The sequence below is a fragment of the Oncorhynchus masou genome, chromosome 13 (assembly GCF_036934945.1).
Source record: "Oncorhynchus masou masou isolate Uvic2021 chromosome 13, UVic_Omas_1.1, whole genome shotgun sequence".
NCBI lineage: Eukaryota > Metazoa > Chordata > Actinopteri > Salmoniformes > Salmonidae > Oncorhynchus > Oncorhynchus masou.
The window spans coordinates 34,802,754-34,818,896 of NC_088224.1; the positions used below are offsets into that span (position 1 = coordinate 34,802,754).

Sequence of the window (16,143 nt, forward strand, 5' to 3'; positions counted from 1 at the left end):
ATTATTCAACAGGTCAATGAATCAACACACCCCCAAGCTGTGTAAGGGCTATTTGACCAAGAAGGAGAGTGATGGAGTGCTGCATCAGATGACCTAGCATCCACAAATACCCAACCTCAACCCAAATTGAGATGGTTTGGGATGAGTTGGACCACAGAGAAGGAAAATCAGCCAACAATGCTCAGCATGTGTGGGAACTCCTTCAAGACTGTAGGAAAATCATTCCTCATGAAGCTGGGAGGGAATGCCAAGAGAATGCAAAGCTGTCATCAAGGAAAAGGGTGGCTACTTTGCTGGCTACTACATGATTCCATGTGTGTTATTTCATATTTTTGATGTCTTCACTAATAAACAAAACCCCTTAAAAACTACAAACTTTTGACTGGTACTGTATGCCAGTTAATCAGCTTTACAAGGTGTGTAGAACCTAATGTGCTTAATTTTAAGAAGTGATTTGGCCACTTTAGCTGTGATACAGACCTTATCAAAACATAGGCCTATGGGTGAGGCTACATGAGATGTGTGACTATGATTTGGACAAATTGAGAGAAAAAAGGGCATTGTTTCTAACGCTGGGCATCATTCACAATTGATAATATATCATTCACAGGCGATAGGCAAATATTGTCACCCATCAGACTATTCTTGATTTAATCTTGTCTTTACATATACCATATAATAAATATACACGTGTGAGAGAAATTTGTTTTGATTTAGAATGGACTATTATCATGCCCCTGTTTCGATACAGGTGCAGCGGGGAAACAAATACATGTGACCTATACACTTATATAGCAAATGGAGGACACTTTTCCCATGGTTCATTTTCATGCCAGCCAGGTAGGCTATACACTGGTTGTAAATATAACCAATGTGCTTAATATTAGGAAAGTTGAGAAATAAATACACTCGGCCTAGCTGATGGGATCCTCTTTTTAGTAGAGGCCATCACTCTGTTTTCTCATGCAAATGCATAGCCTATAGAAATGTTGTGCAACATGAGATCTCGTGAAGTATTTGATTACATTTTTGAAAACATTTGCATTTATGTCAGAGTGATTTAGAGGGACAATACAGTGTTGAGTACCAGGCAGTCAGAAAGTTTGGTAGGCTACTGATGACCAGCATCAAAGCTTGGAGAAGCCCAAATACCTTGATTAACCTCTTTGAACCACCCATCCCGGATCCGGTATAATTGTCATCAGCAACGCTTAATAGCATAGCGCCACAGTCAAATAATATTACTACAAATATATCATATTCATGAAATCACAAGTACAATATTGCAAAACACAGCTTAGCCTTTGGTTAATCCACCTGTCGTCTTGATCTCTCGACAAAACAGTAAGTACACTTAGCATCAGGTAACTTGGTCACGAAATCAGAAAAGCAATCAAATTAATCGTTTACCTTTGATGATCTTTGGATGTTTTCACTCACGAGACTCCCAGTTAGACAACAAATGCTCCTTTTGTTTAACTCCTAAACATATGTAGACTTGCCATATTAAAAGGGTTGAATATTTGACTCAAGCTACGACAACGGGTGTCAGGGTCTTGTCACGACCACCATGGGGCACTGTTCACAACGTTGACATAAGCAAACCTCTAACCCACACGACACCATACACGCTATCTGCCCGGTACAGTTGAAACCGGTGAAGTGCACACTTCTAAAGAGTGCAAATGGCCATTGAAGGTGAGCATTTGCCCACTGAAGTCGGTTGCGACCCCAAACTGCAGTCAGGTCAAGACCCTGGTGAGAACAACAAGGACGCAGATGAGCTTCCCTGAGACAACTTTCTGCACAAACAGTCAGAAACTTTCGCTTGTGCAAATCCCCAGTTTCATCAGCTGTCCCGGTGGCTGGTCTCAGACGATCCCGCGGGTGAAGAGGCCGGATGTGGAGGTCCTGGGCTGGCATGGTTACACGTGGTCTGCAGTTGTGAGGCCGCAGACCAGAGAAATGAACATTCAATTATCTGGAAACTGCTTTGTTGGACATTCCTGCAGTCAGCAAGCCAATTGCACGCTTCCTCAAAACTTGAGACATCTGTGGCATTGTGTTTTGTGGCAAAGCTGGGATGTCTACAAATTTGTGCAAACAAAAAAAAATATGGAGAAATAAGCTTGTGCTAATGGAACATTTCTGGGATCTTTTTTTCAGCTCATGAAACCTGGGACCACTACTTTACATGTTGCGTTTATACACACACACGTATGTATGTGACATATATATCTACACACATACAAAAATATGTGGTCACCCCTTCAAATTACTGGATTTGGCTACTTCAGCCAGACCCGTTGCTGACAGGTGTATAAATAAAAAAATAAAAATAAATCAAGCACACCACCATGCAATCTCCATAGACAAACATTGGCAGTAGAATGGCCTTACTTGAAATGGTAAAGTAAAAACCCAAACTCGTCTGTGCAACAATACCGGTATATAGTAAAATATGGTATACCACCCTGCATTAAATATAATACTCATCATCCGATTTGGACCAAAGACGATTGGAACAATGCCACCCACAGGCACCCCCAAATCATAGGGTAGACTATGGCAAGATCCAGTTGTTCTGGGTGAGTTATAGCTTTACAGGCAATATAATGCCCGCATAAAACCCTCATTCTGCAATTCTGAGAAGAGACAGTAGCAAGGCCCCTGACAGTAGCCAGAGCGCCTTTAAAACAAAAGGGGGAGGTGGGCTTAAAGAAAACAATCCACTAATTCACAGAGTTAAATATTGTGAGAACAATTATTCTATTTTGTTATTATAATAAGGTTGGTAGCAACGCGAGTTGTTATGGAAATCTTCTGCAGCTAAGTTCAAAACCCACAATGCAATGCTCGCTCTTTGGCTGGCTGGCTAGCTAGCTAGCATGCAAACTTAGCTACACACATTAATACCAAAGTCAATATCAGTAAGTGAAGTACCGAGTAAGCTGTAAAAAAAAAAAAAAAAAAAATATTGCCTAAACAAACTGCATTATCAATTTAGGAGTCTACAATCTCAATATGTTCAACCTGCAGATCGATGTGTCTCGCTGAGTGGAGTCTTTGCAACGGCACCATGCAACGTACCCATGGAGAATGATATAGGCCTCTAGTGGCCAAAAGGCAGAATTAGCATGGGCACCACCATTTTAATGTTGTCAACTGGGTGAGACTTCTGACTTCATTGGCTGAGCCCTCCTGGTGACCCTGTTGGAGTCGTGTCCAACCAGGTCATCGGGAGGGTTCAGCCAAGTGTGTGTGAGTGGGTTGGGGTTCAGCCAATAGGTACTCAACATCGTTGCCCCTGCTGTCACAGATTCTATAAAATGGCACAGATACAAAGATGATTCCTCATCTCTCTTTATGTATGCATCCTGGACTGAAGAGGCAGACAAATAGGAGAAATGTGATGGACCCTCTTAAATTACATATTTCTCAAGGTAGGAATATAGCATTTTTTTTAATCAACATCTCATTTGAGAGAAGACAACCTCCTGTGTTTTGACATTGGCCGGTATTGAAATCTGACATGTATGATAGACATTTTTGCAATGTAAAGTAGTAATTCCTATTAACTTCCAGTGTAGTGAGAGTGGCTTTATGGCAATGCTGTGTCATACCGGACTAATTTCTGCCTGCTTGAACAGCAGTATCTCAGATGCACATGAAAACATGAAATGACCACTGGAATCTATAGAACATCGCTCAGAGATGCACAAACAATAGATTTTTGTAAACGGTGAATGTTTAATTTATAAGCAGAGGCTAAATTAATCTTCAAATACTTTTCATTTCACAGTACCATTCTAATTTACAAGTTTACTTTGGTGCGTAAGTCTGAATTGGGGCTAGACAGAACTTTATCTTTAAATAAAAATACATTTTGTATGCAGCTTTCCCAAATCAGTCAAACGATAACGGTGCAATACAGAGCCACCAAAACAAAGGGATGAGGCGAATAAGTAAAGCAAAGAGAAGCAAAGCTTTTCTGTGTGAGAACTGCTTCATTAAGAATGCGAGTTGCGACCACAGCGACAATCGTTCATATGGTTATAATGTAAAAATTGCGTGTGTCAAAACCATCAAAGTCCTGACCCGGTATAAATCAGACAAAATTGGGGACTAGGGTTATATGAAAACATCACTAGGACTCATTGTGGTAGGGGTAACCCCAGCTGCAAAGAAAGAGGAGAAGACAAGAAAGAGAAGACTCGCCTTTGTCCAAGCCAGGCTACAGATGTGACATCGAGAGAGTGGGACAGAGAAAGAAAGAGCAAGCGAGAGCGAGGCAAAATACAGAGGCAAATCTCCAGCGAAAGCTTTGATCCCCTTAGGCCCGTGGAGTTGTCATGACTACAGCAGATCTGACCAGCCCAGAGCGTAGAGTGGCGAGGAGGAGCAGCTCCGCAGACCCTCATATCAATTAAGTTCATGTCAATTAACTTGTGCCATTACTGGATTACTCATTAAACTAAAAAGGTCCGCAACAAATATGATGTGTTTAAAAAAGGTTAAGTGTACAATACAGTTTACATATCTGGCTGCGTTGGCAAAATCACTACAAATCCCATCGAGCCAAGCAATAAGAGGCTACCAGTTGCCACAGTTCCAAGAACAGACAGAAACTTCCAGCTAACCTTACAACTATGTATCTCAAAACCGAACTTGGATGTGTTAAGGAGCAATGATATCCTTCGCCACCGTTGTCTTACACGACAGATACCCCAAACCAGTCATGACTATTTCAAGAAATCATTTAAGTTTCTTTCCAGCAAATTTCTTGGTTACATGATTTTAGAACTAGCAACAGAGTTTTGAAGTGTAGGCTGCAGTATTTATGACCTTTAGCAATGAGGGCGAAAATGAGCATAGTTCAGTTAGCCAGCGAGTTCAGCCAGGGAAAACAAGCTTGGCACAGGATATAGCTGGGCGCACATGCCCACTAGGCTAATTAAGGACAGTTGTATTTTTTTATGCCCTGATATCTGGAGCTGGCTGCATAAAGTTTAAAAATTAACACATTAGATGACACATTTATAAGAAGAGCGAATTGATATACAATCCCAAAATCAGCTGTAACTGTCAGTCAAACAAAGCTTCAAATTATGTTTAAGTGAACTTGAAAACATTAGAGAAATGGCAAAGTCAATTCCATACACAGCAGACTCCTCCTCCTCACCACTCTATTACCAGGTCTGACGAGGGGTTTGTGGTTTTAGTTGAGTGTGCGGGTATGCGTGCATTCATGCGTGTGTCTAGCTGAGGTTGAGTGTGTTTATCTGCATGTCTAATGGCGTGTATCGTTGTTTGTGTGTGTGTGCGTGCATGAGCATGCACACATGCTGCACAACTGTTTTTCCAAGAACAAGCCAATTAACTAGGATGCAATAGCACACAACCCCCCCCCCGAGACTGTGTGCAAATGAAGCATACAAAGCCTCTTCAATAGACAGAAACCACTAGACACCTGCACTTCTGCCCACCACGCACCTTTATCTGCTTTCACATATTACTCACTGACTCATGATATGAAGATCTGAGGAAAAAGCCCCCATTTATAAACAATACTGTCAGACGAAAGGGTTGGAGAACTTCAGACTACCAGCCAGGCAATAAAGCATCAGCATGTCCAGAGGCTGAAGCTGACTTCAAACAAGATGATTGTGATGTGCAGGCTTTGGTTTCAAGAGCTGTGGAGATCCTCCACCAATGACAGAAGGAGGCTTGAGCGCTATACTGTTTTTTCCCCCAAAATACAGATGGTATGATTTTCAATACCATAAAAAAATGTATATATAGTATATATAATAAATATATGTAGACACTTTCAAATGAGTGGATTCAGCCATTTCAGCCACACCCGTTGATGACAGTTCTAGACAATTCTGTGCTTCCAACTTAGAACAGTGTGGAAAAACTTGATTGGCCTGCACAGAGCCCTGACCTCAACCCCATCAAACACCTTTGGGATGAATTGGAACGCTGACTGCAAACCAGGCCTAATCACCCAACCTTTGTGCACGACCTCACTAATACTCGTGACTGAATGGAAGCAAGTCCCTGCCGCAATGTTCCAGCATCTAATAGAAAGCCTTCCCAGAAGAGTGGAGGTTGTTATAGCAGCAAAGGGAGGGGACCAACTCCATATTAATGCCCATGATTTTGGAATGAGATGTTAGACGAGCAGGTGTCCACAAACTGTAGGTCATGTGGCATATATAAAATGTGTCACAAATTATATCCAGCGCAGGGCTCCAGCTATGCATTTGCTTTGCTAACTTGATAGTTAGGAGGCTAGATGTCAAGATCAAGCTTCTTGGTTAGAGCAGAGACATTCAATCCCCTCATGCCTTTGTCTCTGTGTGTGTGTCCAATTTTTTTTTTTTGTGAAATAGCACCCCTTGTGCGCACATTCGGTAATACAGTATGTCCTGGTATGGTACAGAAGCGGTATAACTATGACAATCTGGATACCACCCAACCCTAGACAGAATAATTAGTTTGTGCGCCTCTGATGCACACTTCAACCATCTATCCAATGTTCCACATGAGTGGGTAAGAGCAAGACAACCCTCCATCTCCACCCCTTTGCCACAAAGACAACAGTCAGTCAATGACTTCCTTCATATTTGCAGCCAAGCATGGCTTTCCGTTGGCATTAGATCTGTCACAGAATAACAAAAATGCATTAAAATCACTTTGAAACACAATTGTAGCCATTTCATGGGTTAGCCTATTTTCATGGGTATTCTGCATTCTCCATCTCCGAGCAGCAGTGACAATGGAATCAGGAGGTAGACTCACGTTTGAGAGCGCGTGGACAATCCTAACCTACATCTAAGATGTTATTGACCCAGTCAAATAAATAGGATGTATATTTGTCACATGTGTCGAATACAACAGGTGTAGATCTTACAGTGAAATGCTCACTTACAAGCTTTTAACCAACAATACGTTTAAGAAAAATAAGTTATGTAAAAAATTGATGAGTAAAAAATATAATAAGTAGAGTGCAGCAGTAAAATAACAGAAGTGAGGCTATACAGGGGGTACCGGTACAGAATCAATGTGCGGGGGCACAGGTTAATCGGCCTAACTGCTTGAAAATGAACAGACTAGCTAATGAGTGTTTTAGGTCTGATACGGTTGGTCATTATATCAACAACTGAAAAGTTTCACCAAGCTGTATGAGTTTGGTTGGCCAACTTCGCTGGGCAAACACAGACAGACAACCAAGTCAAAGGTTATGAACTAGTGAATATAGCTTATTTTTCCACTGCTGATATTATTCGACACCCACAAACATTGGATTCCAGAGTGAACGCTGCAACTGAATTTCATAACAGTAAAAACAACAAAAGTACAAGACAAATTGAAAACAATCCCCACATTCCACTCCCAAAACATTCCACAGCGCGAGTCAGCCAGAGGAAAACACGTGTTTTCCAAAGTCCATCCCATAATTGTTGCTTTCTCTCGGTTTTACAACACCCAGCGCGCAAAAGTCATTCAGAATCGTTTGCAAAATACAAGCGTGTATTATCACAAACCTGGTTTTGTTCCGTTCCCATTTACAATGCAAATTCGACAAAACATATGAAGGCTACCACGAGAGTAACGTTATGCTGGCTGTAACATGGGCCGTTTACAATCAAAACGCTCACTGAATGAAAAGCTGAACTAGCAACAATGTTCAGGCTAACAACGTTAAGTGGTTGTGCTGGTTCAAATGTACTAGTTTAAAGTACATAGCTAGCCTATCTAACGTGCTCTACTGCAAATATTGAAAAAGGCTACTAAAAGTGCCTACTCGTCAGTGTTCTTACCTACATCTCAAAGGGCAGAGAACAAGGTATCTTCACGGAATGCGTTTATGCGTGTCTTCTCCCGGCGTTGTTCTATCCAGCGCACCCTTGCGTTCAGGTAGGCTGGATCGGATTGTTGTAGTAGTTTATACGCCGCTCAGGTAGCAAGCTCTGCTCTCGCTTCCGAACGAATTAAATCGTGCCCACAAAGGGAAACCGCTGACCGTAAACATTTGCTCTTGGAGCTCCCAGTGGAAAAAACGCCTGTCTGCCTGGCCTGCCTCCTCCCATATAATTGTATGTCCCCCGCTCAGCAAAGTGAACACACGGTTGATCAACAGATTACCGTGGACTATCTCTCTTGATCAACAGGCGCCATCTATAGGAGGAAACCCGGTAAGACTATAACCAAAGATTGTATTATCCTCTGCTGCTGATAACACAATATTATAGGTTATACAGATCAAATCCACTATGTTGCTTGTGGTCACATAATTACATTTTTCCTTCATTACAATTAATGTTAACACATTTTTCTCAATGCCTTTGTCAACTTTAAAGCCCATTCTGGCTTTTACGAGTATCATCCACTACTAACTTCAGCAGAGCATTCTGGCAGACATATTACTTGATACTCTGTTTGTTCCACATATCCAGGTTTTTGGAAATAACAATAATAATAGGTCTAATGTAGTGTATATATATGGCAATATTTCAACAAGGAACACAGACTGAGACCAAGATCTCTTTTACAGTTGGGCCCTGCATGTACATGTTTACACATACAGTTTAGGTACAATGATTTTAAAAACTAAACAAGACAAACAAAACGATCACAGATAATACAAAAAACAAAACAAAAATACAGCAACAGATTTCATTTACACACAGGTTATTCTACTAACAGCACAAGAACTTGCATTACCCGAAACAGTTACAAGCAATACAAAAATAAAAATGCTACAATAAATATTTAAAATGGGCAAAGGGGACAAGAGTCTCAAGTTTAAGTTTAGTCTGCAGGCTATTCCATAGGCAAGGAGCGTAACAGGAAAAGGCAGCCATACCCAACTCTGTGGAGATCGCATGGGCCTCAAGTGTAATCCATGCTTGAGACCTGGTTTTAGGAATTCTAATTCTAATGTTGATGAGTGATGATAAATAAGAAGGTAGTTTATTCAGAAGTGCTTTATAGACAAACACGAGAGCACGTTGTTCTCGTCTCATGGACAGCGAAGTCCAACCTACATTTTTATATAAAACACAGTGGTGAGTTCTGTAGCTAGCACCCGTGTCACGTTCTGACCTTAGTTCCATTCTGGACCCGGGGCTAGGGTCCCCAGTCTGAGGTCGGCGGGGAGGGTCGCCGCTCTAAAGAGGCCACGGAGGCAGGTGAAGAGGTGGACAAAAACTATGGTGGAGTGGGGTCCACGTCCTGCGCCAGAGCCACCACCGCGGATAGACGCCCACCCAGACCCTCCCCTATAGGTTCAGGTTGGGGGGGGGGGGGGTAGTGTCACGTTCTGATCTTTGTTTTGTCTTTGTTTTAGTATGGTCAGGGCGTGAGTTGGGGTGGGGAGTCTGTTCCTTTTTCTATAATTTGGGATTTCTGTGTTTGGCCTGGTATGGTTCTCAATCAGAGGCAGCTGTCAATCGTAGTCCCTGATTGAGAATCATACTTAGGTAGCCTGGTTTCAGTTTTGAGTTGTGGGTGATTATTTTCTGTAGTGTATGTTCACCATACAGAACTGTTTTGTTTATTGTTTTTGGTTGTTTTGTTCGAGTATTCGTTTTCACTAAAAGGCATAATGAATACTTACCACACTGCACCTTGGTCCTCTCTTTCTCCCAACGACGAACGTTACAACCCGTAATAAACCTACAGTGGGGCAAAAAAGTATTTAGTCAGCCACCAATTGTGCAAGTTCTCCCACTTAAAAAGATGAGAGGCCTGTAATTTTCATCATAGGTACACTATAACAGACAAAATGAGAAAAAAAATCCAGAAAATCACATTGTAGGATTTTTAATGAATTTATAAGTATTTGGTCACCAACAAACAAGCAAGATTTCGGGCTCTCACAGACCTGTAACTTCTTCTTAAAGAGGCTCCTCTGTCCTCCACTCGTTACCTGTATTAATGGCACCTGTTTGAACTTATCAGTATAAAAGACACCTGTCCACAACCTCAAACAGTCACACTCCAAACTCCACTATGGCCAAGACCAAAGAGCTGTCAAAGGACACCAGAAACAAAATTGTAGACCTGCACCAGGCTGGAAAGACTGAATCTGCAATAGGTAAGCAGCTTGGTTTGAAGAAAACAACGGTGGGAGCAATTATTAGGAAATGGAAGACATACAAGACCACTGATAATCTCCCTCGATCTGGGGCTCCACGCAAGATCTCACCCCGTGGGTTCAAAGTGATCACAAGAACGGTGAGCAAAAATCCCAGAATCACACGGGGGGACCTAGTGAATGACCTGCAGAGAGCTGGGACCAAAGTAACAAAGCCTACCATCAGTAACACTCTACGCCGCCAGGGACTCAAATCCTGCAGTGCCAGACGTGTCCCCCTGCTTAAGCCAGTACATCTCCAGGCCCGTCTGAAGTTTGCTAGAGAGCATTTGGATGATCCAGAAGAATATTGGGAGAATGTCATATGGTCAGATGAAACCAAAATATAACTTTTTGGTAAAAACTCAACTCGTCGTGTTTGGAGGACAAAGAATGCTGAGTTGCATCCAAAAACACCACACCTACTGTGAAGCATGGGGGTGGAAACATCATGCTTTGGGGCTGTTTTTCTGCAAAGGGACCAGGACTACTGATCCGTGTTAAAGGAAAGAATGAATGGGGCCATGTATCGTGAAATTTTGAGTGAAAACCTCCTTCGATCAGCAAGGGCATTGAAGATGAAACGTGGCTGGGTCTATCAGCATGACAATGATCCCAAACACACCGCCCAGGCAACGAAGGAGTGGCTTCGTAAGAAGCATTTCAAGGTCCTGGAGTGGCCTAGCCAGTCTCCAGACTCAACCATAGAAAATCTTTGGAGGGAGTTGAAAGTCCGTGTTGCCCAGCAACAGCACCAAAACATCACTGCTGTAGAGGAGATCTGCATGGAGGAATGGGCCAAAATACCAGCAACAGTGTGTGAAAACGTTTGACCTCTGTCATTGCCAACAAAGGGTATATAACAAAGTATTGAGATAAACTTTTGTTATTGACCAAATACTTATTTTCCACCATAATTTGCAAATAAATTCATTAAGAATCCTACAATGTGATTTTCTGGATTTTTTTTCTCAGTTTGTCTGTCATAGTTGTAGTGTACCTATGATGAAAATTACAGGCCTCTCTCATCTTTTTAAGTCGGAGAACTTGCACAATTGGTGGCTGACTAAATACTTTTTTGCCCCACTGTAAGTGCGCAATGATAAGTAGCATCCAGCTATAGCCCCATAATCTATAACAGACATAAAAGTAGCTTGCACAATTTGTCTTCTATTTGTGGAGGACAAGCATGTCCTGTTTCTATAGAGGAAGCCTAGCTTGTTTTATAGCCGTTTACAAAGTTCATCAATATGCATTTTAAAAGACAGTTTATCATCCAACCATATCCCTAAGTATTTATATGATTAATTCGAGAACCATCTAAGCTCGTAAGTGCAAGTGTATTTTCAACCAACTTTTTTAACATATTAAAAATCATAAAATGTGTTTTCTTTGCATTTAAAAAAAGTTTCAGCTGTATAAAAGACTCTTGTAATATATTAAAATAATAGTGATAATGCTTGGTCAGCCGTTGAAGCGATAGAATATATGACAGTGTCATCAGCATATAAATGAATTTGACACTTTCTTATCTCATCACCAATATTGTTTATGTAGAGAGTGAACAGTAATAGACCAAGTATAGAACCTTGTGGGACCCCTTTAACCAACTCCAATGGCTCTGACTGGATGCCGTCGACTCTAACAGCTTGACTTCTATCCTTTAGATAGTCATGAAACCAACGACAGGCATCCAGTCCCAGTCCTATTGACGACAGCTTACCCAAAAGTATTACATGGTCTACAGTGTCAAAAGCTTTAGATAAATCTATGAACAAGGCGGCACAATACTTTCTATTATCTAGGACATTAGTAATATCATTTACAACACGTACAGTGGCCGTAATAGTACTGTGTTTATGTCTAAAGCCAGATTGATTACTAGAAAGAATACTGTTAATTAAAAAAGATTGTAGTTGCCTATTCACCAGTGACTCTAGAATTTTAGCCAAACAGGAGAGCTTAGAGATGGGCTGTTAATTATCCAACTCACTAACATCACCTCCCTTGAGGAGTGGTAAAACAAAAGCTGTTTTCCAAGATTTGGCCAATACACCATGGCTAAGGGCTGTTCTTCGGCACAGCCCTTAGCCATGGTATATTGGCCATATACCACAAACCCCCAAGGTGCCTTATTGCTATTATAAACTGGTTATCAATGTAATTAGAGCAGTAAAAATAAATGTTGTCATACCCGTGGTATATACAGTCTGATGGCTGTTAGCCAATCAGGATTCAGGGCTCGAACCACCAGGTTTATAATTTGGAATAAGTAGGCCTAGCCAAATTGAATTGAACAAAACCAGAAACTAAGATGGCCATGTGATATCCATAAAATTACAGAAAAACATTTCATAAGCTATTAATTTACACAGCTTTTGTAAAACATCATTTTGGCCTATGCAAGTAAAAAACATTGGGTAGGCTCTTCACACATTTTTTTAATTTTACCTTTACTCAGTCAGTTAAGAAGAAATTCTTATTTTCAATGACGGCCTAGGAACGGTGGGTTAACTGCCTGTTCAGGGGCAGAACGCCAGATTTTTACCTTGTCAGCTCAGGGGTTTGAACTTGCAACCGGTTACTAGTCCGGTTACTAGTCCAACACTCTAACCACTAGGCTACCCTGCCGCCCCAAATACCTTACATTTAAATAAATTACCTGGAAAAAGTTACATTTTTTATCCAATAATTTGTTTGATATATGCTGGATATGAAACAAAACTGAATTTACACAGCACAGGATCCATTAACCCACATCTGACTGCAACCCTGCACCTCAGAGCTCATTACATGTGCAGACATGTAGATCAACAATCCGTTTTACCTGGTCACTACTTGATCTTGCACCCTCCACAGAACAGTTTCTGGCAATTCTCTGGTGAAAATTCGAAAAAGCTTTTCCCTCAGCCTTCTTGTTGGGCCGGTATACGGAAGGTCATTAAGGAAGGAACAAGAGAAACGCTTACTATAACAAACCATCATTTTTTCATCGTGTCATTTAAACCAATTTTCCACCTCAGACGCTATCTTGGATAGACAGGCGGCCGTTGCATGCCTATGCCAACCGCAATTTCGAGACAGTTTGACAACTGCTAAAACATATATCGCTGTATCAACGCTGAGACGCTTTGCAAGGGAAGCCAATCAGCGTTGAGCTAAACTGAGCGAGCTCAACTGTGAATGGTCCAGGCGCACCAACAACAAAAAAAGGGAAGCCAGTGTGGATTTGGTGGCACTCCTATTGAGAGCATACCTCATTGACAGAAACAACTTCAATTGTTGCATCTCGTTGTGTCGTTGTCTTCCAGTGGCTAGCTAGCCAGCTAAATTTGTCCCTTTCCTAAATTAGCCATGGATGGAGATAGGGATTTGGACTTGTGGTTTTACTTAAAACAACATACAGGACAATGATTATAACTGTGATTCTGATCCAACCATTAATTCATACATTGTTGTGCCCCTGGCCTGAGAGGGTTGACGTTCAATATGTAGCTAGATGTAGAAGGCTAATGTTAACTAGCTAACATTGCCCATGAAGGTTAGGCTAGCGAGCAAGCATTTTAGCCAGGTAGCCTAAGACAACAAAAAATAAAAGTATGTACTGTATGACAGAGTTATAGACCGTTTTGTCAGCACGAAAGAGAGGATGGCATTGGTGTTTCTCTACAAGTAGGGTGAGTCATCACGTTTTTCTACTTGGACGAACGCGCACAGAAATCAGAACCATGGACAGCCACATCATATTTAGCTTACGTTGATTGGACTAAATTGTTATTGGTATATTTTAGTTGTGACTGTATTAGACTAAACAGGTGATTTGATGATGTTGAAATATTGAAGTTGAAATGGAAACATTAACTTGATTGACCATGCTGTAGGTCATGTAACTGTCTGTTACTGTACATTTAATATGCTTTATGGACTTCATTTGGTCAGAGGCTGCTTTCCGATTTTGTGGTAAAACAACGGTGTGATTGATTTTGTTTCTGCCTCTGTCGTCTTATTGTCTTTGCCTTTCGGCCTATATACCAGGGCCGCGAGGCATATGAATCAACAGGTTATGGAGCAAACAACACAATTACCACACAATGGCTTTAATTATTTTTTTTTGGGGGGGGGGGGGGGGCTTGGCATCCTAAGTGATTTTACCCACGCACTGCTACTGGGAATGTCCAATTTAAACCATACCATACCAGAATGTCCAATTTGACCATACCAAAATGTATTCAACAATGTACCCTGCAGCTTTACTTCCCATCTCTCAATAGGTAGGTCATGAACACAGCGAGGGAAGGAGCTGGTAAGATGGATAATAATAGAAAATAGCCTACGATTTGAGTCTTAGCAGCTACCTTGGAACAACCCTTTGCGCGAATGGCAATGTTTCATGCCTCTGCAGGACTTAGCACAGTTTCCAAATATACAAAATGATAGGTGAGGGTATTGACAGCACCTACATATATTGGTCTATAGCCTATATATTATCTGACAGGATAAATAAACGGTGCTTGTTGCCACCTGGGGCGGCAGGGTAGCCTAGTGGTTAGAGCGTTGGACTAGCAACCGGAAGGTTGCGAGTTCAAACCCCCGAGCTGACAAGGTACAAATCTGTCGTTCTGCCCCTGAACAGGCAGTTAACCCACTGTTCCCAGGCCGTCATTGAAAATAAGAATTTGTTCTTAACTGACTTGCCTGGTTAAATAAAGGTAAAAATAAAAATTATTCACTAGGTCTGCAAACTCAAGCAATTATTACAATCTAAAAGTAAATACCATGTTATTGTAGTTAAGTAGGCTGTTATACGTTTATAATTTGTATTTGATAGGCTATATGGCAGTGTCTTCCGAATCTCTGCGACTCGAGAGTCAAGGCAAATGGTAGCCTAACCTGCGTGCATAGCATAAATGTTTACCAAAAGAGGGCGTGCGCTCATTGGAGTTCGAACGCATTTGTTTGTGGCCATTGTGGGTCTTATTGCATTAAATTGTCCCATATAGCTAGTTGGTAGAGCATGGCGCTTGCAACCGTTTAGAAACTACAGCAATTTCTGCACATAGTCCCCCAATTTTATGGGCGAAAAGGTGTTGGGACAAATGTGTATTAAAGTTATAAAAAGTTACGTATTTGGTCCCGTATTCATAACACGCAATGACTACATCAAGCTTGTGACTCTACACATTTTTGGGATGCATTTGATGTTTGTTTTGGTTGTGTTTCAGATTATTTTGTTCCCAATAAAAAATAAGTGGAAAATAATGTATTGTGTCATTTTGGAGTCACTTTTATTGTTGATAAGAATATAATATGTTTCTAAAAACGTCTACATTAATGTGGATGCTACCATGATTAGGGATAATCCTGAATGAATCGTGAATAATTATGAGTGAGAAAGTTACCAATGCACAAATTTCATACCCCCAAAACATGATAATCGCTCACCATTAGGATAACAGGGGGAACCTGGTCCCAGAGCATTTCGTATTATATTGTACGTAAATCCAAGAACTCGATTTATTATAATGTTTGGTATGTTTGGTATGGTTACTTAAGACAGATGGTTGCTTAACGCAAAAACGAATGTAACGGGAATGTCTAGAAGCCCAAAGGTTGTGAATTCGAATGTCATCATGGACAACTTTAGCAGTTGAGCTAGTTAACAACTTTTCAACTACTTACAACTTTTTAGCTACTTTGCAAGTCCTTAGCGTGTTAGCTAACCCTCCTATGATATTTGTGCATCTGTAACTTTGTCTCTCATCAATATTCACGATTTGTAGTCACAAGCTCGATGAATCATGTGCTATGAATATGGGGCAAATACTTAACTTTTTACTGTTTTAATACAAATACAAGTGATTTGTCCTTTTTATGTACAAAAAAAGTGCTGTAATTTCTAAATGGTTCACACAATATGGATGAACTTTGGAAGTATAGGGGATTTGAACTTGCAACCTTTCGGTTACTAGTCCAACGCTCTAACCACTAGGCTACCC

At 41.1% G+C, this 16,143-nt stretch overlaps 1 protein-coding gene across 5 annotated transcripts in view; it reads right to left on the reverse strand.

Moving 5' to 3' along the window:
* sema4ab (sema domain, immunoglobulin domain (Ig), transmembrane domain (TM) and short cytoplasmic domain, (semaphorin) 4Ab) overlaps positions 1-13,183 on the reverse strand; it is a 55,746-nt gene extending 42,563 nt beyond the window's left edge. For 2 of the 5 annotated variants that reach the window (XM_064983570.1, XM_064983565.1), the window contains exon 1: positions 7,830-8,102. The gene's annotated coding sequence lies outside the window, so the exon portion shown is untranslated. Of the gene's footprint in view, positions 1-7,829; positions 8,103-9,628; positions 9,665-12,974 lie in introns of those variants that run through there. The other 3 variants (XM_064983568.1, XM_064983567.1, XM_064983566.1) reach the window with 3 other exon arrangements.
* Between the last annotated feature and the right edge of the window lie 2,960 nt (positions 13,184-16,143).